The following is a 22700-nucleotide window of genomic DNA, read 5'->3' on the forward strand; positions in this document are numbered from 1 at the left end:
GGTTTGAACCCAGGCTGGCCTGAAGCACAGCCCACGCTCTTGCCCCTACACCATATGACTGCCCCTGCTAGGCCCCTAAAGCTAGCGCCCCTATTATGTAAGCAAGGAAAACTAAAAAGCCTTTTTGTTTTGATGGTGGCAGTGCCGGTGTCATTCCAGAAACTAAGATTTGTTCCCTTTACAAATGAGGGGTCAGTGCATTTCCCCTCTGCTCATTATAAGGGCCTGCTTCCTCCCAGAATGAATAATGAGGCTGTAGCTGTCTGCATTCAGCCATAGGAAGACGCCTAATTGTATTTCTTCCACGATGGGAGACGCAGCTGGGGGACTCATAAAAATGACTGCTTTTCAATTCTTTCAACAGAGTAAATAAAACTCCCTCTCGATTAACAGCAAATTGGTTTCCTACCGAGTTGTCGAATCTGAAGGAGTGTGATGGGAAGGGAGGGAAACGGGGGTGGGGGGGGGTGAGTGCTTGGTCCGTGGTGCACCTCCTGCATCTGCCTTCTGAGTGTGTGTTCCAAAGGTGCTCTGGGTCAGAAAGATATTTTTAACTCCTTTCAGGAAATTCCCAAGCCTGGCAAAGTAACGGTCCAGTCTCCTGGCACGAGGACAAGAGGGGAAAAGGGGCTCATTTGTTAACAACGGCAATCTCTGGGGCTTTGAAATGTGGGGCACCAGCTCTTTCCCCAGTTCATTTATCCTACGAATATTTATGAAGCACTTCCCAGTGCTTTATTCATTCACTGAATATTTACTGAGCGTCTGAGACATTCCAGGCCCCGTGCTGTGCTTTGGGGAAGGCTGCTGAAGAAAATCCAGTCCCTGCCCCCAGGGAGTTCACAGTCTAATGGGGAGAGAGAGGGACACAGGCAGTTTGTTACGATTCTTGTGATAAGACCTATATACTGGAAATCAAAATAGTGGACTTTTATACTTTTTTCTCTCTTAACAAATACGATGGAAAAGCTGTTCGCCCCAGCTTTAAGCTAGAGACTTACAAACCAAGGCCAATGCAAGATCAATCAGAATGAAGATAATACAGCTTTGAAGTGGTAACAGAGGAAAAGATGATTCTGTTTGCAAAATATTGGTGGATCAGAGAGGGTCCCTAGAGGACACAGAACAGGAAAATTCAAGGGGAGTTTATTTACAAAGGGGTCCTTTGTTCACAAGGAGCAGGTGGGACGCAGGGACTCACAGGGGCAGCGCAGGAACCCAGGACTAGCAGCGGTGCTGCAGTTACCGCCCCGAGCCCAAAAGAATAAGGGAAGGAATTGTCCACAAGGGCCCGAAAGGGAAGAGTTGTGCAGAGAAGGTCACCTTGAAAGGAATAGTGACTGACAGTTGAGGGTCAAAGCCAGACCAGGGTGACCAAACCGGGAAGGTGTCAGGGAAATACATACTTAATCTCACTCTCCTCCACCCCAAGATTTTCCCCCCTTAGCAGGCAGGGAAAGTGTCCTGTAGTGGAGATAACCCTTGAGTTGGATCTTGACTGATGAATGGAACTTTGCTAGTGAGAGGGGAGTGAAAATCTTCAGGCTGAAAATAGAGTCAGAGCAAAAGGAAGAAGTTGGGAGGGAGGCTGAAATCAGATCCTCAGGGACCTTTGTATTATGGTTAGAAAGCTGGCTTTTATATCCAGAGCACTGGGGAGCCATTGAATAATTTCAAACCAGTTGAAGAGCATGATCATATTTGCCTTTATTAAAAAAAACCCATTGGTTACCAGGATGGGGAAGGTGGGCTGGAGGGAAAAAAAATGGGAATTAGGGGTTTGAAAATACTAACTACTGTATATAAAATAGATAAACAGCAAGGTCTTATTGTATAACACAGGAAACTATATTCAATACCTTGTAATAGCCTGTAATGAAAAAGACTATGAAAAGGAATACACACACACACACACATATATAACTGAATCACTGTGCTGTACAATAGAAATTGACAAACATTGTAAACTGACTATACCTCAATTTAAAAAAATAGTAAAAGTCCCATTGGCTGTAGTATGGAAGATGGATTGGAGAAGGATAGATATTGGAGAAGAAGGCACAGGCTGATGCAGTAAGCAGAAGATAAAGGGTGAGAGCCTGGACCAGGGCCAAAGTCATGGAGATGGAGAGATGGGGATAGTTTTGAAATAAATGTAGGCAGTAGAAACGATGGCTGATTGAATGAGAGGAGTCTGTGCAGCAGAGGGAGGCATCCAGCTTCATTCTCAGGATTCTGGCTGGGGTGTCAGTGGATGGCACCGCTAACTTGGATTAGAAACAAAATAGGCAGAAGAGGTTTGGGGAGGAAACGAGATGGCTTTGGTCTCAGCTGTGCTGAGTTTCGCATGCCTACAGGTCATCTAAGTGGAGATGCCCAAGGTAACTTGGATTTGACTCTCAAGGTCAGGAGAGGGAGAGAGAGCTGGGCTAAGAGAGAGACATGGGACACATGAACACTGGGCTGACTGGGCCATGGCAGTGCCCAGAAAGAACCCGGAAGAGCATGGAGAGAGAGAAAGGAAAGGGCTCCAGGCTAGCTGACCTTCTACCCTCATCTATAGGGTGAACGTGAGTGCCTCCTTCACTGGGTTGTCGTGACCATTAAGAGGGGAGACATATGTGAACATGCCTTGTGCATAGCAGATACTAAGCACATTTGCAGAAGCAGAGAAAAGGTACAAATGTTGAGAAATGTGATTTCATACTGTGTTCAGAGAACAAATCAGCAGCTGCTTTATACTTAATGAACATCACACTCTTATCTCTGGGTTTATTTCCTTACGTATATGTCTCTCCTCGCTACTTGGACAGTAAGGGGATGGGAGCTAGCTCCCAGAGTTGTTTGTATTTCGCCTTCACTAAGTACTTGTAAAACAACTAGCACATAATAGGTATCCACTAAATGTGTAAATATGGCTGATTGATTGTCTGGTAGATAAAGAAAAATGAGAAAGTCTGCAGGCTGGATCCAGTCCCAGTTACCCCAGCGCTTCTCTGTAACTGACAAACCACCCACTCTCTGGGTTCTGTCCCTCCCCCACTGGGAGACATGATTAATGTCCTTGCTCTGTTTGAGAGTGGTGGTCCGAAGATTAATGAAGTCAGAATCCCTTGGAGATACTTGAGTAAGAAATGGGGCGTATTGTTGCCTTGTTTTAATTAATTTTAAAATTATCCTATATTGTTCAAATGGCAGCTGACTCATCCAAAGTGGGTGTTTGGAAGTGATAAATGGAAAGTCTGAGGGTTTTCTCATTAATTAATTTGGCTGTGAAAATAAGCACTGGCCCACATTCCCAGTGAAATAAAAACAGACCAAAAGGTAACCAAGAAGCCAGGCTAGTGTGGAATGGTGTCAATTCTGCCCCAGGGAAAAGACTCACACTTCTAGCAGCCAAGCCATAATTTTACATATGTAATACATAATTTTCTGTTTTTTTCCAAAATTTCTACAATGTGCTCATGTCATTTTACAATAAATATTTAATTTAAAAAAAATTTAAAATATTCATCTTACATACATAACATATAGAATACATATAGCATACACAATAAGGAAAATAATGTAAAGTCAAGTCTACATTTATTTTCCTCTTTATGCTTTGAGAATTTTAAAATTAATATTCCATCATGTTACCAAGTAAATCAGGAGTCTTTACTTGTAAGCAACAGAAAGTGCATTTGGTTAACATACACCAAAAGGAATTTGGGGAAAAAATATGAGGGAATGCAAAATATCAAAAGGAACACTGGGAACCAGGCTTCAAAACACAGGAAGAGGAAGAAAGCTGTTCCACAGGTTTTTGCAGGAACTGGTCCAGAAGCCCCTGTGACAACCTGTGAGCTCAAACCACTCACATGACCAATTAGGAAGGGAAGGTCTGGTCAGCCCAGCAGGGGACGTGTTTCTGCATGGCTAGAGGGTAGTAGGGCACCTCGCTAACTGTTCTAGCCAGTCTGTACTCAAAAGACTTTGATCATTCACCCAAGTGAATTTTAATCCTAGTCCCAAAGGAAATAGCATGGATGTTGGACAAATAAAAACAACAGATGCCCATTGTGTAAAGTAATAGTTCACCCCAACCCATTTTTTAGGTATAATTTACATATAAGCAATGATCTTTAAATCGACCCCTTATCCATTGCTGAACGGCTGTGATTGTTGGAAAATCCTTCCATAAGTGTTGATTCCACTTCTGTGTCCCTCTATTAATAAGGAACAGGGTGGTATTGGGACTGGAAACTGTCTTGTCTGAGGATCTGTTGAGAAACCTGGAGGAGCAGGTAACTTGGAGGTGAGAAGAACTCTCGAGGTGAAATGAGCTGTCATCGCCATGCTTCCAGAGGGCTGCCTCCCATCTAGCAAAAGAATGAGAGTTGTTCTCTTCTTCCCCGAAGACTATAGTTAGAACCAATACGTGGAAGTTCAAGGGAGGCAAATGTCATCTCAACAAATGGTCTTAACTTTTGAGAATGAGGACTGGCCCACTCTGGGAAGTAGGAAGCCCCTTATCTCAAGGGGTAGACAAGCTGGAATTCCAGCATCTGCTGGGGTTGGGTGATCTGATTCCAAATGGATTCTTTGAACCCCAAGAGTCCAGGGTCTTACGATTTTGATTTGTTATTAGTAATTTGCAAACCTATTAAGTGTCCTGCTGAAAGTGGTTCCTTGCCTTTCACTGCTACTCAGTCGTATCCATGCCCCAGGCAGGTCCTGCTTCTCCTTTTCACTGGGCTTGCTTGCAAACCTGTGTTCATGGAAGAATTCCACGTGCACTACTCACTGCAGGGGAATATTGGGATTCCCTTAACTGAGGATGGCAAGCAGGAGAGGAGAGGAAAGGCACATGTGGTAGGTTAGGAGTAAGAGTTCTTGGGTTTCATCCCCAGATTTACCACTTATATGTTGTGGGATCTTGAGGAAATCAGTGGGCTTTGTTATTCTCATTTTATTCATATGTAAGAAGTGGATGATGATAATGATGATAATAATAATAACCTGCCTTACAGAGTTGATTAATAATAATAATAACTCTGCAAACAGAATTGATTAAAAAAATATGTAACACCTGGTTTTCGTAGCATCCTAATGTTGTCCTAGATTATCTGCATGCATTGTTTCATTTAATCCCTCCAACAATCCCACGATGTGTTCATTCCATTATTCTCATTTCACAGATGAGAAAACTGAGTTTTAGACAGTGCAAAGCATGTGTCTAAATGTTGGATCTAAAATTAAAATCCAGAGATCTAACTCCACAGGCTGAGTGCTTTATAATGCCAGCCCACATTTGTCAGAATTACATGAATCAACCCATCAAACTAGAGGGTCTGGAACCTACATGACAGGGACTCAGTAAATGTTAGTTTTCTACTCATCGTCCTTGTGACTTCATCTTCTAAAAACTCCAGTTAACCAAAATCCATCTTTCAGTGCTGTGCCCCTGTGCTGCCTTCATCCTCAGGCTGCCATGAGATGGTGACAGCAGGTCCAAGTGTCAGATCAACATGCCACCCAGCGCTCTTCGTGTTCTTCTCCGGAGCAAGAGAATTTTCCTAGAAGTCTCCTCTCACATCTTATTTAATAGAGTCGGGTCTGCAGACTCATTCATAAACCAAAAGCTGAATAGCCCTTGGGCCAAACAGGGCTACCCTTGGAGCTGGTCAGTTTCCAAACATAACCTTCTTCTTGGAGAGAAGAGGGAGATAATGGATGCTGGTAGGCTATCGACTGTCTCCCCTACACCCCTGTGATCCTAATAAGGCAACCAAGGCCCAGAGGGGTTTAATTAACCTGTCCTGAATCCAAGAGCAGGGGTAGGCACGTGCATACACAGGGTGGATCTCAGGTAAGGCTTGCTCAGCTAAGGCAGAGGTTCAGCTGAGCCAGGGCAGGGAGAGGACTGAAGACAGAGGTTTTCACCTGTGCTGCACATTTGAGTGATGTAGGACCCTTTAAACAGCATGGATGGCAGGATCCCACCCCTAGAAATTCTGTTCACTTGGTCTGGGAGGCAGTCTGGGGATCAGGATGTATAAAAAGGCCTCCAGGATATTTTAATGCGCAACCAGTGTGAAAACTACTGGTTTAGGAAGAGAGCTATTGGAATGTGGAGGGGTTGGGGCTCCTCCAGGCACAGTCTGGACTGGGTAACAAAGATCCTGTCTCTCCTGATTCTCCTCGGTAATTGCCTCCATCTACTGAGGATGCCCCGTGTTCCTAGCATAGCTGTGCCCTCAGGGCTGACATCCGGCAGGCAGTCCCAATCGAATGGATCACATGTGCTCTGCTCATAGAATGAGTACCTTTCATACAACCTCCACAAATAGCCCTTCCATTTTACAGGAGAGGAAACAAAGACCCAGAAATTTTCAGGAACTAAGTCTCTCTGGCTCTGTACTTTCAAGGCCTGTCCATCTGCAGAAGAAATCGGGAGTCTGAGAAACAAAACTGGGCCGCGCCTCGCTTTCTGTCCCCCAAAGCCTCTCCCTGCATCCTCCTCTGTCTCGGACCTCCCTGTGTCCCCTCCCACCTGCTGGGGAACCTCAGCCTCCTGAGAGAGGAGGAAAGGGCTGAAACTTCCGGCTTAAAGTATGGGCAGGAGTCAGGACCAAGCTTCATTTTTGAGAAACCCTGTAACCCTCTATGTTGGAAGGACTGGAGTCTAGCATGGTCTCAGAGCCTCACTTGCACTGTGACCTTGAACAAAGCACTTCCTATTTCTAGACCCTGTTTTTCTCATCTGTAACATGAGAAAAGTGCCCTAGAATCTGCGGGTCACAAACGCAGGTGCTCTGGGGTCTAGGTTGAGGATGTCCCTCAATGGGGCAGGCTGGATGGGGACCGTGGGAAAGTAGCAAGCCCATGCCGTGTCCAAAAGGGTCAGAATTGATTGAACTCCAGCCAATGGTCACCGTGGATGCACCCAGGCTCAGAGCTGTGAGATCGGATTTATTTTTAAAGAAATGATAAGAAGTCATTATTTTGTGTGCAATCTCCTACTTAATCTTAATGTTAAGTCTAATAATAACAATAATAATAATGCAGAAAAAAAAAACCTGAGTTTGAACTGAATTTGGCCCACAGGCTGCTTCTTTGTGACCTGTGGACTAAATGGTCTAAGACGTGCTGTCACCTTCTGTGATTTCTAAGCAAGGGTGCCTGACCCAATGTGGCACAACACCATCATTGGCATTTCTGCCCGAACCGAAAATTCTCTTTAGGAAGTAAACCCAAATGGCATCTTCCCTAGTACTAATTCCTAGTACTTTGGTACGCATTTATTTCTGGGGTCCCCCTCCAATAACTGACGACTGTATTTGAAAGAGGAGCATCTACTTTATAGAGAAACAGTGCCCCCTGCTGGAAGACTAATGCAGAAATCCGCCTCTGGTGCTGAGATCATCTAGTACTTGAAAAGCCTGGATTTGTTTGTTTTCGCTTGATATAGATTTAATGAAGAATAATAAATAAAATCTAAATGCATATTTATGGATGGTTTGATGTATGTTAGGCAGAAATTGGGCTTTCATGTATCCATTTGGGAGTAATTACTCTTAATCTATAAAAAAAGTCCAGGATTAGAGAAAGGAAGAAAACATTTGTTACATCAACTGACAGCAATCTGGAATGCACAGACAAAAGAGAGGAAATTGGAGTCTAGGTCTCCAGACTGTGTTCTGGAAAATCAGAGCCTTTACAATAATGTATTGTAAATTTATAAGTTTTAATAGTTACTTTCACCACAGTCTTTTAATAAATCCTCCCAATAACTCTCCGAGGCAGGTATTATTATCCTCATCCAACAGATAAGGAAAATGAAGCACAGAGAGTCTGAGTGACCAGCTCGAAACTCCTTGGCAATTAAATGACAGAGACAAGCTTAGGCCAGTTGCTTAGCTCCTCTAAGCCTCAATTTCCCTATTCCTAAAACAGGGATAAAAACACCATGTTTGCAACAAGGATTGAATGCAAAACCCAGGTCTTTTAACTCCTAGTCCTATGCCTTTTCCATTACATTGCACAACATCTTGAATGGTCAAAATAGGGGCCACAGTGCTGCTGAGATTTATAACAGTGGCCCCAAACCCTAAAAACATAGCCCAGATTTTTTTTAACGTAAGAGGCTTTGTCAACAGCTCTGAAGATCCTGAGTTACATCATACAGATAGAAAATTCTCAATGAGGGATGCTATGGTTCCTGTGAATGGTACCCCACTCCCACCATCCCAGCACTATTGTGGTAGATTCCTGAGCTCTACATTTGAATGGGAACATTACTATGTTGGATGAAACAAACAAAAAAAACTGATGAGAGGTCCAGGAACCACACCAGAGGGTGAAGATTGATTTATTCGCTCATTCAATTGTTCGCTTATTCTACAATATTTACTGAGTGTTTGCTCTGTGTCATGTGCTCAGGATACAGCCAGGAGCAAAACAAACACCATTTCCGGCTTCCTAAGTCGAATCTAGAGAAAAGATTCATATGGTTAAATAGTAGTGGAGCGGATCATGTGAAGAGTTAGCCTTGTTCCGGGGGAACCCATCCAGCAGGACAGGGCCAGCAAAGAAATAGATTTGGGCCGAACTCTCTCACTGACTACGGGGCAGCTGGAGGCAGCTGGATCAAATCTGTGAACTCCTCACTGCTAGGCTTACCCAAGAGGAGTGAGAAGGCTTCCGGGAGATGGGGATGGATTTGGCCACCTTCGTTTCTTCCGAGCCTAGCTAGGCTTCATGGATGTGTCCACATTGCCAATCTGTTCTGGAAAGATCCCCAGGAACTGCCTCTTATCCTGTCCTCCATAAAAGGAGAAAAACAAGGAACTAAAGTCCCTTGGTCATTGGCTTTCTCTCCCGAGCCTCCACCTTCTTGATGCTTCAATGATACTGTGGCCTTTTCTCTCCCAGTCACAGAGAATTCTTCCGAACTGTGTCCCTCAGCAGAACATAAGGGGTTACAAGCAGAAATCTTTAGTGCAGGTCATAGATTTTTCAAAAGTCCATTATAGGACAAATTCATTTTCCTGGTAGTTAATTATGATGCAAAATATAAGCAATAAGACTGAGGGGGGAAAATAATCACCCAAAGATAACCACAGTCAAGAGTATTTCCTCCATTTTTTTCCTTCAGTGTAGGATTTTATTTTATTTCTTTAAGCACATATAATTACACCAAATCTTGATTTTTCCCTTGAGATTACTCAGAAGAAATCTTTCTTTAAAATTTATACAAGTTTTTCACTATAATCATATATTGAATTGTATAATTATAATTTTATAATATTATACTGAGTAAATACAACATCATTTACTTACTCATTCTCCTATCATTGGCCATTTCCAGTTTTTGATACTATTTTGGTACCGTGGTAGAAGTCCATACGAGACATAGATTTCGGGGAATAAAGGAGGAAACGGTGTGCCCTGTGGGAGGAAGGAGGTTGGCATTGGGTGGGGAATAGGAGAGCTAATAAAAAGAAACAGAGGAAGTGATGTAGATTTAAAGATCAGTAGATGTTCCCCGTGTGGACTGGTGAGGGGAAGTGCATATGCAGCCAGGCATGTAGTGATGAGAGCCCCCTCAGGGGTCAGACCCAGGGTCCCACTCTAGTGACCCGCTGGAAGACCTCGGGAAAGTAACTTCTCCGAGCCTCATAGTGTGGCTGTGAAAATTACATTAAGTTGGTAGATACGAGGATTAAATTAAATGAGATAATGTGCAAAGCACTTGGTGCCAATCGAGGTCAGTGCCAGAGAGTCTCTTGGCAACTCAGTGCCATTCTTGCCCTTTTGAGTTTTCCATGTTACAACAGGGCGGCTGGAAGCCTAGCGACTATGTCTTATAAAATCCCTATTCCCAGATTGTGTTAGGTTTCTAGGGCCACCATAAAAAAGTCCCATAGACTGGGAGGTTTAAATTACAGAAATTTATCTTCTGACAGGCCTGGAGGCTGGAGTCTGAGATCAAAATAAGCCTCTCTCCTTGGATTTAGATGACCACTTTCTCCCTGTGTCTTCAAGTGGTCTTCCTGTTGGGTGTGTCTGTGTCTTAATCTCTTCTTACAGAAGAGCACCAGTCGTGTTAGGTGAAGTCCTACCCATTTTTCCTCCAGTATCTCTTCAGTGGCCCTATCTCCTATTAGTCACATTCTGAGGTACTAGGGCTGGGGACTTCAACATAGGAATTTGGGGAGAGTCCCAGTTAAGCCCATAGCACAGAATCTGGGTGAGAGGCAGACATGTATTTGAAAGACGGAAGAGAAGCAGAAGCCATTGTCTTGGTCTTTGGCAGGTGGAAGGCATAAGGTTTTTTGGGTGTCTGCAACTTCCAGGCATCCTCTAAAATCACCCATTTTCTGCTGCGATGTCAGTAGATGGGCTTTACTGAGCACGGGCAAGCAGACCCACGTCTGGTTCGATAACACTTCCGTTAGAATTCTAATCTCTGTAAGTGTCTGTTATGTGTCTCTCTTGTTCACACAACTACACATCCTTTGAGTTTTTCATGTGTTTTACTGGGGGAGGATGGCTGAATACCGTATGTTGGGTATCTACCACGAACCTGTATGAGGTGCTTTCGATACATTATCTCCCTGGTCTTCCCCCAGACTCTGTAAGGAGACATCCAGTCCTCATCGCAAGATGAGCATACAGATGCTATCAAAGGTCGAGGACCTTACACCAGGTGTGATGCCAGGATCTTTGCATCACTCTGTATAATAACTGAGGCCAAAGCAGGTATTCAATGAATGTCAGAAGACACTCCCACAGGATGATGAGGTCCTGCCCTGACGCTGAATGTTTGCTAAGGCTCAGCACGTGAGCGCAAATGCCCCTGGGGCCAAATTGCCTTGACTCTTCCACTTCCCGGCTCTCTGACTTTTGATAGGTTCCTAACCCCTCCATGCCTCAGTTTAAATCAATTATAAAATGAACATCATAATAGCATCTACTTTATATTATTGTTTGTTTTGAGAATAAAATAAAACAGTATATGTGGATTATTTTGTATAGGGTCTGGCATATAATAAATGCTCAATAAACGTCTCTGCTCAATAATTAGGTCTCAGAGCGCCCTGAGTAGCACTGCTGGGAAGATTCAGCAAACTGCGGTGGGTCTGGACCTCGGGAGCTCTGCAGAGACTTGGATGCTGCTCCCTGTAGGAAGCGAAGCCCATTTCCAGCTGTAACAGCCTCACAGTTGACAAAGGGATGGTGTTCATTTCTTTCAGAGGTTATTTTGTTCTCTTTCCAAGGCTCTAGGGCAAATGCTGTTTCAATAGGAAGCTCTTCGAAGCCGTGAGTCAACAGTCGCTCATCCTGGGTGGTGATTCACACACCGGAGTGTGCGGTCCACAAATGGTGTGGGGGCGGTACCTCTTGAGGGAGAGATTGACGTGCCCCCAAATGAGTTGTTTGTGATCACAGGCTGCTCAGGAGCAGACGTGAGAACAGATGTACCAATTAATTTCTCGTCATGTCCCCTCCACCCTCCTTCAGGAGAGGCACAAGTGTTGCTCGAAAAGATGTTGAACTCGGGCATAAGAAGAGTCATTTTCCCCATTCCACAGGACATTTCAAGATGAAAGCTGGTTCAAGAGTCAGAATGAGGAACTGGAGATTTGGATGGTTTCCAAGATTTGGATATCCACATTGAGGCAAGACAAGAATTCCTGAGAAGCTGCCTTGGAGAGGAATTTTGGAGCTGAGGACAATTTCAGTGGGATGGTAGTCTTGTCCCTAAATTTTCACTTGATAATAAAACTTTCAAGGTAAAAAAGTTAACCTATTATTTATTTCTCTGGTTCTTCCAATAGCCTGTCAACAGCAGAATTCTAAGAGAAAAATGCTATGTTGTTGTCTTGGCCACTTCATTTTAAGGTGGTTTGTGAAGCATCAGTAGATAAACAGAACATTCTGCTAGAGTAAAATTTCTGGCCTTTTTGTCCCTTACTAACTTAATGATGGTGATTTGCCAATAGTTTCATTTCCATTAATTAGCCTACAATCCTGTACTGCCCAGGGGTAAGGTACTCAGAGTCACTGTTCACACACGACCTGCCCTTATTTCCCCTTTGGTGACCTGTGAACATTCTCCTTCTCCTCTGTGAAGTCAGTGGCTATTTCTTGGCAGGGGTCTTGCCTTGCTGATCTTACCTGTGATTGGGTAAGTAAGTAAGAGAAAACCAGTTTGGCTTCAGGTAAAGGCTACTTTCTCCAGTCCAGATCTGACATTGTCATCTCCTTCTCTTTGACTCAGCTGGTCCAGAACCAATAGTGGGGAACGTTGGGACTGGCATTGCAGAGGGACCAAGCTCCCTTACAGCTCTGACATTCAGTAGAGTAAATGATTAGGTATTAAGGAGGTTCCTAACTTGCTCTTCCAAACTTGCCTTGCTGACATGGAACTCCTGTCCATATTGCTAATAATGTGTTTAATTTCCTCAAACTTACAAATAAGCTAAAGCAATTATGATCGTGGTTGGTAAGTTGCTGGATGTAATTATATTAATCATGAGAACACCATAAATACAAATATAACAGCCAGGACATAACCATTAAAGTAGACTTTAGACTTTAAATATTTCAAATAGCAGAAAAAAAACACTGAAAACAACCTAAATGCTCCAAAATATGGAAACCATTAGGTAAACCCTAGTTTATATTGTCCATGAATATTATGCAAAAATATATTCACACAGAATTTAGAATAATAGAGACAAACTTGTACACAAATGTTGATAGCAGCATCTTTCATAATAACAAAAAAAATGGAAATAACCCAAGTGTCCATCAGCTGAAGAATGAATAGACGAACTTTAATACAATAGAAAATTATTTGGCAATAAAAAGGAATGACGTATCGATTCATGCTACAACATGGATGAACTTTGAAAACATGCTAAGTGAAAGAAGTCGATCACAAAGGACCATGTATTGTATGATTGCATATATATGAAATACCCAGAAGAGGCAAATCTATAGAGATAGAAAGTAGATTAGTGGCTTCCCAGGGCTCAGAAAAGGGAGTAAATGGAGAGTGACTGTTGATGGGTGTGGGGTTTCTTTTAGAAGTGAAGAAAATGTGTGAAAATTAGTGATATAACCACATACCGAAGAATGAAATTGGTCCCCTAAATTACACCACTCACAAAAATGAAATCAAAATGGATTAAAGAGTTAAGCATAAGACCTGAAACTGTAGAACTCCTGGAGGAAAACATAGAGAAAAAAAACCCTTGGCAGTAATTTCCTGGACATGACACAAAGAGCAACACGCAACACAGAGTAAAAGCAAAAATAGGTAAGTGGGACTGTATCAAACTAAAAAACCTCTGCCCAGCTGAAGAAATAATCAACAAGATGAAAAGGTACCCTACAGAACAGAAGAGAATATTTTCAGATCATATGTCTTATAAGGGTTTAATACCCAAATACATAAAGAACTCGTACAACTCAATAGCAAAAAGATAAACAACCCAATTTAAAAATGTGCAGAGAAACTAAATAGACATCTTTCCAAAACAGACATACAAATGACCAACATGTACATGAAAAGGTGTTCAACATCACTAATCATCATAGAAATGCAAATCACAATGAGGTATCACCTCACACCTGTTAAAATGGCTAGCATCAAAAAGACAGAGATTTCAAGTGTTGGCGAGGATGTGAGGAAAAGCCAACCCTTGTGCACTGCTGGTGGGAATATAAACTGATGCAGCCACTATGGAAGACAGTATGGAGATTCCTCAAAAAAATTAAAAGTAGAACTACCATGTAATTCAGCAATTCCAACTTCTAGGTATATAGGAAATGAAAGCAAGATCTCCAAGAGATGTCTTCACCCTTACGTTCATTGCAGTATTATTCATAGTAGCCAATATGTGAAAACAACCTAAGTGTCCATCAACAGATGAATGGATAAAGAAAGTGTGATACACACACAAACACACACACACACAAATATTATTCAACCATGAGAAATAAGGAAATCCTCCTATTTGCCACAACTTGGATGAAACTTGAGGGCATTATACTAAGTGAAATAACTCAGATAGAGAAGGACAAGTATTGTATGAAATCACTTATATCTGGAATCTGAAAAAGCCAAACTCAGAGAAACAGAGAGTAGGATGGTAGTTCCCAGGGGCTGGGGGTGGAGGTGGGGGAAATGGGGGATATTGGTCAAAAGGTACAAATTTTCAGTTATAAGATTAACAAGTTCCGGGGAGCTAATGTACAGCATGGTGATTACAGCGTTATTAGCTTGTACATAACAGAGTACGTTCAAACTTCAGTCTGTCTGGCTCTACAACTCCCACTTTTGAGTTCCAAAAGCTGTAACCTTTATATTCTTCCTTGCCCTCACCCTAAATTTAGACTCCAAAAAGATGTTAACTATTGCAAAATTGTAACCTCCATTTACATATTCCTATTTTGATACTGGGAAGACAGTAAGTCTACAGAGGCGGCTCAAAAGTCCAGGCTGCCCTAAGGGAGTAAATCCCTTGCTCTAAAGATGTGAATGAATTCTTAGAAACCATTTAGTAACTTGTTTCACCCCAGGGGCCTCCTTCATCCTTTCGAGCTTTTGCTTTCTGTTACCCCTCTTGGCTGACCCACAGAATCACAGAATCCCCAGGCTGGAAAGACCACAAGGAACATCTAATCCAATTCCCCATATGATGCTGGAGGCCTTCTTTAACCTCCCCAGCAGGGGGTGCACTAACTATTCCTGGAATACACCTCTAAGAGCCATCACTGCCCCTAGCACCATGATCCCCGCATGGCACACCTCTTGACTGGGACCATGTTCTCGCTTTGAGGACATTTACCTCAACCACAGCATCTGCAGAGAAAAACAGAGCAAAGATAGTGCTGTCCTCACTTTTCCTACACAGAAAAGGAATTTTCATGTGCTGCAATGAATTGCTTGCCCAACATATTCACAATAAATCAGTGTCTAACTGTGGTAGAAATTATGGTTAATACTCAGCCAAGAAGCATCTTGCATCAGGCCAGGCTGCCTCTGACTGCGGGCTTCTTCCTCAGCCTGCTCCAGCTCCAGTCTTCACATCTCAGCAAGTGGCACCTGCCTCCCTTGCATTGCTCAAGCCAAAAACCTAGGGATTATTCCTGGTGCCTCCCTCATCCTCACCCCCACAGCCAATCTGTCACCAAGTCTTGTTGATTAGACATCCAAAATGTATCTCAGTTTTATCTGCTGCTCTCTATTGCTACTGCTCATGTCCAAACAGCTATCATATCTCATCCGGATTCCCTGCTTTACCCCACTTTCACAATACTCTCCCCAAAATACACACATACACACACACATACACATGCATAACACAATCCATTAACCATCCCATACCAAAAGTGATCTAGATCTAAATATGCTAGATCATGTCACTTTCCTGCTTAAAACCCATAAATGGCTTTCAATTGCCCTCAGAATATCATTAAAAATCTTCCCTGATGCTTCCAAGGCCCTCCTATGATCTGGCCTCAGCCCACCTCTTGGTTCCATCTCACACCATCCTCCATCTCATCATATTTCAGTCTCAATAGACAGCTTTCAATGTCTGCTTGCCCCCGGGGCTCCCACCACCTATCAGCCTGGAAAACTCTCCCTGCACTGCCCATTCCCTTTCCTGATCCTGGCTTGGCCAGTTCCTATTCATCCTTCCAGAGTCAGCTGAAATGTCACTTCCTCAGAGAAGTCTTCCGTGATTTCTCACCTTATATTAGCTCCCTCTGGGGGTCAGGGATCTTTTCTTATAAATAACAAAACCCAACTGGAATTGATTTAGTTAAATAAACAGTTTTTCTTTTCTTTTCTTTTCTTTTTATTGAAGTGTAGTCAGTTACAATGTGTCAGTTTCTGGTGTACAGCATAATGTCACAGTCATACATATATATAACATATATTTGTTTTCATATTCTTTTTCATTAAAGGTTACTACAAGGTATTGAATATAGTTCACTGTGCTATACAGAAGAAATTTATTTTTTTACTAAAGAGTTCTTCTTAAATCAATTTTTAAAATGAATCTATTGACCTGTGGAACTGAAAAGTCAAGAACTGATCTAGCTTCAGGTGCCATGGGTCCAGCACTCAAATTTCAGAACTGGGTTTGACTCCATCTCTTCGTTCAACTTTATATTCAACAAATACTGATTGAGTATCTGTTAGGTACCAGGCACTGTTCTAGGTGCTGAGATGTATCTGTTTTTTTTTTTTTTAAGATAAAAATCCTTGTGTTCATGGAGCTGTCTTTCTAGCAAAGCAAGATACACAAGAATAGTAAAGATAACAAATAAGTCAAGTATACCAATAGTTGAATGTACCTAATATGAAAAATAGACATGCAGAGGAAGGAAATGGGGATTGCAATTTTAAATAAGGTAGTCATGGATGGTAGACCTCTATGAGAAGGTAACTTGAGAGCACAGTCTTGAAGGAGGTAAGGGAATAAGTCATGTGAATATCTGAGCTGGAGAGCCTTCCAGGCTGAGGGAATGGCCAGTAAAAGAGTAATCAACAAGAGTGTGCCTGCTGTCCTAAGGACCAGCAAGGGAGCAAGTGTGGCTGGAGTGGGTGAGGGAGGAGGGAAGAAGTGACAGGTAACAAGAATCTCATCCTGGAGCGCCTTACTGACCACTGGAGAGTTTTGAGGAAAGAAATTAAAAGTCTGACTTCTAAAAGAAGTGTCGAGCGAAGGCTTCTGGGAGGACAAGAGTCGAAGCAGGCAAGGTAGTCAGGCGGCTGTTGCAGTCATCCAAAGGACAATGATGGTGGCTTGGACCACAGTGAGAGCAGGGAAATGGTGAGAAGGGGCTGGATTCTGGACACATTTGACAGATTGGATCTAGGATGTGACAGATGCCCAGGATAAAGGCTTAATTTCCCAGCCTCCCCTGAAAGTAGCCAAAGTCAATTAACTCTAAATTTTGGTTCACGAGACTTAGAAGGAGTGGGCAACTTCTCAAAGGGAAAAGATGTGCCCCGCTCTTTGCCTCTTACCTCTGCCTTGCTTCCTGACATTCAGCTGTAACGCTGGGAGCCACTTTGGATGCTGCCGTGCTGAAAGACCCCAAGAAGGGCAGTATCTTAGGGAGCATTGCCCAGTGACCAGGGAGGAGCTGCCACATCAGCCCTGGTCTTTCTTGTTACACAAGAAAGAAGGACACTTCTGCAGTATTTAAGCTCTTTTACTTTAGGTCTCTGCAGGAGACATCAAATGTCCATCATATCTAAGATAACGGCTATGTGTTCTTCATCCCACAAGTTCCAACAGGACTTTTATCTTGAAATTGAGGTCAAATCCAAGGAAGATATTTTGATGGCAGAAATCAAGCCTTTTAGAATTCACTAAAAGAAAGTCAGAAGCATCAATACCTTACTTTTCTTAATACCTTACTTTTCATACTGAGCTCTTTAGTTTACAGAATACTTTTAACTGCGTCATTTTATTGAATTCTTGAAACACTGTGAGCCGAGTAGCTTTCTCCATTCTAGTGCGAACACCCAGCGTTAAGGACCATATTTTAATCATCTTTGTATCCACATCCCCTGTATCTTCAGTTCCAGGCCTAGCATCCAAAGGTGTTTAGTACCTGATTAATAAATAAATCTACAAATTCATTGGCTACGTGAAAAATACAGTTCTCCCATTTTCAAGATAGGGAACAAAAAAAGATTCAAAACTGTAAGTGACTTTTTCCAGGACACACAGTTCATAAGAGCTGAAGACAGATATATATGTATGTATATGTATAACTGAATCACTTTGCTGTGCACGTGAAATTAACACTGTAAATCAACTACACTTTAATAAAAAAAAAATTTTAAAGGAAAGAAATAGGCTCTCACTTAAAAAAAGAGAGAGAGTTGAAGACAGAGAACTATGCCCTCTGAGTTGACACTTCGCTTCAGATTTTATCCAATGAAGGGAGTCAGGAGAAAGATGAAGAAGGGGAAAGAAAGGGGAGGGAAAATAAAGAAAGAGAGAAGATGCGGGGTAATGAACGGAGACCTACCGCTTTGCTGGGATATATTGTCTGCAGGGAAGGAGACAGATGCCTACAGGGATTTCTTCCCTTCCAGGTCCTGGGGTGGAGCTCAGCGATATAGTAGAGGCAGTCTCTCCAAGACAAGCACACATCAGGGCTGCCTTTGAGCTCTCAGCTGTCTGAACTCCAAACCTGCTGCCAGGCACTTTCGCACTGACAGATTCCTGACCCAGATACTCCCTCTCGGCAATGGATTCTTCTGGAAGTAAAGATCATTTAAGAAAATCAGACTAGCAAAGCATGAGCCACCGGTGTTTGCCAAGGACAGAAATGCCTGTGTTTTTCCCCCTTGAATCTCTCTTGTGTGATTTTAAATCTTCTTGCTTGCATGAATGGGAATGACTAGACCCCAGATTTTGTGTTTAAATAGCTCTGCAGCTTTAGAGTCTGTCTGTCCTACTCATTTAGCGGGGAAGACGTGAGCAGGGCTGTATGATCTCAGATATAATACAGTGAACGGCAAGACCACGATAGTCATCTCAAGCTGTAACTGACTGCAAAGGGTCGTGATGACCAGAAACCACAGAGCTCTCCTCCCTGAGCAGGCAGCAAAGGCCAGGTCCCCCGTGATATTCTTAGCTGCACCTCGTAGGCAATCTAGTGCCCATTTGAAGGAGGGGCTCTTTTGAACACAGACCTACAGCAGACGTTATGGTCAAAACCAGACGCAGTGTGTTTGCAGATCAGCCAAAACCAAGAACAACTGTTGCCGGAGGGAGTATAACACTTGTTAAGTGCCTACTATGCGCCACACCCTGGGCTAAGCCTTTCCATTTACATGATCTTTATTTCACTTTATTTCACGTCATCTCATCCTCCCACAGCCCTAGAGGTAGGGATTCTCTCCCACCTTTCCAGATAATGAAACTGACACTCAGTAAGGACGAGTATTTTCCAATGCACCACACGAGTAAATGCAAAACCATCATTCTCACCTGTTCACCTTCCACTCCTCCATTCACTGTTCACCTGGCAAACATCACCTTTCCCACTCAGAGAACCCACCTAAGCTCTTAAGTCAGGACAAGCCGTGAACAGACAAAATAAAAATAAAGACGAAATCCCTGCAGCGGGCGTGTGAGCGTGGGTGTGCGTCTGTCTGTGCTCTCCCGGGAGCACCTCCGGTGACTATGCTGCCCTCCGGAGACGCAGGCAGTCTGGCCCTGGGCTGGGATGGGAAGATGCAGACCACAAGGGAACGGAGGGGAAAGGAGCCCCTGCTCTGGGGCTAATGAGGTGTAATCACTTCTCCCCAGGCATCAGAGCCTTCCAAGGTGTCCAGCTCCTTTTATGCCAGGTCCAGACTAAGGCTGAAAAATCCTAGTGGTCATAGTATATTTTCAAAGGCTTAGTCGGATCAGTAAGAAGAATGTCCTGGAATCTTCACTAATGCAGTGAGGTCTGTTTCCAAGACATGGGACTTGGACGCCAAGAATCTTACTAAATATCATCCGGACTGCCTAACAGAGGAAAATCACAGCAAGTTCAAGGTGTCGGTGACTGTGATGGAAACGGGCTTCAGTGAGCATGAAATTAAATCAAATAAAAGCGTGGAAAACCTTGAAAAAAAATCCTTTCCTGCCTTAAATGAAAACCACAGAAAATATGTATGAATAATTCCTTTATGTCCATTTTTTTTCTTCTCAAGTAAATCCTTTCAAAGGGTTAGAAGGGTTAGGAACCGCATGTGGCCTTTCAAACACACCCTCTCCTGTAAATAACACAACACTCATACTTTCAAAATTATTTTTACTAACACATTTACCTATAAACAATGATGTAAAAAAAAAAAAAAGAAGGCCTTGGTTTTCTTATAAGTGTGATGGAATATGACCTTTGGCATGAAGACAAGCATACAGAAAACACAGTGTGGAAAATCCACACACTTCAAGTTCCCAAACGGGTATAAACACAAAGACGGGTAATATGATATTTTTGTTGATGCTGAATAGCAGTAAGTCTGTTTCATTATATTATGCAGGGTTCTGAGATGGATGATGAAATTCTCATGAAATGTCCTGTTCTGAGGTAGGATATTAAAAGCTGTGTCAAAATGAGTGAAAATAAATGTCAAATTTTAATTTGACAAACATGTGGTGAACACATATCAACCATCCATGCACCAAGAATTTTACCAGTGGGAGAAAGAGTCGAAGCTGAACAAATCAAATTCCCGCCTCCCTGAGAGCTCACAATCACGTGGGGGAAATGAAATTGCAGGTATCTATTTTAAGCCACCTATTTTCTCAAATCTCTGAAATCGGAGTGCATCTTACAATTGACAGCATGTCAACACATAATTGGCAGCGCTATTTTCTTAAAGGCACATAAAAAAGGGAATGACTTACTATCCAGTATAATGAAGTTAAGATTTGATGAAATACGGTAATTACTGTATAAACCAGAACATAGATAGTACTAAAATAAAGAGGTTCAAAATTCCCTTTTAAATGTAAATGTACCACTCCTCCCTGGAAGAGTATTTGTAGTTGAAGAATTTAAGTCCTAATGAGTAAGTAAGATGGGGAGGAGGGCAATGGCTCAGTAGTAGAGTGTAGGCTTAGCATGCAGGAGGTCCTGGGTTCAATCCCCAGTACCTCCAACAGCAACAAAAAGAGTAAATAAAGTAGGAATGGTTACACAGAAGCACTTATATAAACTTTTTGCTCATAATAATAAAACAATGAAAGTAAACTGCCATTTTACTAACTTTAATTAGTAACAATGAATATTACACAACTCATTTCCATGTACTTCCTTGAAATTTGGGGGGAATCCCCCTCTTTTGGTCACAATAAGATGCCTGTAAATTGTTTTACATATCTGTAGATAATACGCATGCTAAGAGCAGTTTTATTTTCCAGAATTTAGTCTTTCTTTCAAATATTTAATTTTGTCTTGATTGCATGGTTGAAAGTTATTATCCAGTCCATGGGCCATTGATTCCCCAGAGATGAAGAATAATGTAGATGCTTAGAATGAAAAACAAACATGGGGGAACATTTTTCAATATACTCAGCTTGGTATGTCAGATTGGTATTTCTCAATCAGCAAACCTTCCTCTTAGTGATTTTCTCCTCACACCCTCCATACACCCCTTGCTTCAGCAACAGCAGGTTTCTGCAAATCAGAAGATGTGGCTTGTACTGTTCACGCCTCCTTGTCTCTTTTCCTACTTTCTCCTTTTGCCTGGAATGCACTTTCCCCATCTCTGGAACTTGGAAAACTCATGCTCAACTTTCAAAACCCAGGTCTAACACCACTGTCTTAGCTTGGGCTTCGCCAGAAAGAAAGTGCTTGAGACGAGGGCTTGAAGAGGGTAATTTACTTGAGAAGCAGTCTCAAGGACTATGAAGGAGGACTGAAAAGAGTTAAACAGCGAAGAAGAGAAAGTCAGTAGAAGGGTAAGTTATGGCTTTGTTCCCTCCTGTGGGCAATGGGGGCTCCTGCCTACAGGATCATTGGAGGATCTGCCCAGAATGCACTTCAGAACTGTTACCTGTGGGATGGAAGAGAGGGGCCTTTATTCATCACTTCCTGCTCCCCACTGGTCACCAGTTGCCTTATGGGATGTTAACATCCTTGCTTTCCCAGACTGTGCGTGAGTCAGAGAAGCCCTGGTACAGAAAGTGAGAGATGCAAGGTGCTATCCGGTTATACATGTGTGATGCTGGTTGCCATGGAAACAACTCGAGTAAAAGGTGGGCTGAGAGAATGAGAGGCTGTACAGAAGAGGTCAATTTCCTAGTGTGCACAGAATTAGCCTTGCCCCATCGGACCTCCATGGTTCCAGGCACAGACCTCTGCCTCATAGCATTTGTCCTGTTGCTTTGCAATGATCTGTTTCTATATTGAGTATGAACTTCTTATCAGTGATGGCAAGATATTGTTCACCTCAGTGGCTACTGAACCCAACAGAGTAACCAGCATACCGCATATAGACTTAGGACCCCTCAATGGAGTAAAAACACACATTTTAAATTAATAGGAAATTTTATGGCAACTGGTCTATTTCTCAAGCAGTTGATATGACTGTTCAAATGAGACCTTAGGAGGCAGTGTGAAAAAGGAAAAATAAGTCAGGTGGACTGAAAACAGTCAGCAGAGACAAAAATGTGACCATCTATGATCCTGGCTAAAAGGAGTTATTTTGACAAAAGAATTGGTTATATTCGGTAGGATTTTCATCTTAAGAAATCTGACACATGTCATGTTTCTTAAGAAACATTAAATACATTATCAACCACTCAGTGTATAATCCTAAGTAAATCTCAGTGAACTCAGATTGCTAAAATCTATCTTTAATCTCACAAGATCCCTGCAATGACTCCCAGATTCACTAAGAATAAAAACTAATGTTCTTATATATAGTCCTATATATGTAAGTTCTCATTATAGTCCTATAATGGCACCTAAAGCTCTACAAATGTGGTCCTATTACCTGTCTGGCTTCCTCTCCCACCACTCTCCCCTTCGTTCACTTTCCTCCAAGCTGGCCTCCATAGGCACACTCCCACCTGGAGCATTTGCACCAGCAGTTTCTTCCATCTGGACCCTTTCTCCCAACAGCAGCTGGGCAACTCCCTCAGTTTTGCAAGATTCTGGTCAATTGC

The sequence above is a fragment of the Camelus bactrianus genome, chromosome 13 (genome assembly GCF_048773025.1).
Source record: "Camelus bactrianus isolate YW-2024 breed Bactrian camel chromosome 13, ASM4877302v1, whole genome shotgun sequence".
Taxonomy (NCBI): domain Eukaryota; kingdom Metazoa; phylum Chordata; class Mammalia; order Artiodactyla; family Camelidae; genus Camelus; species Camelus bactrianus.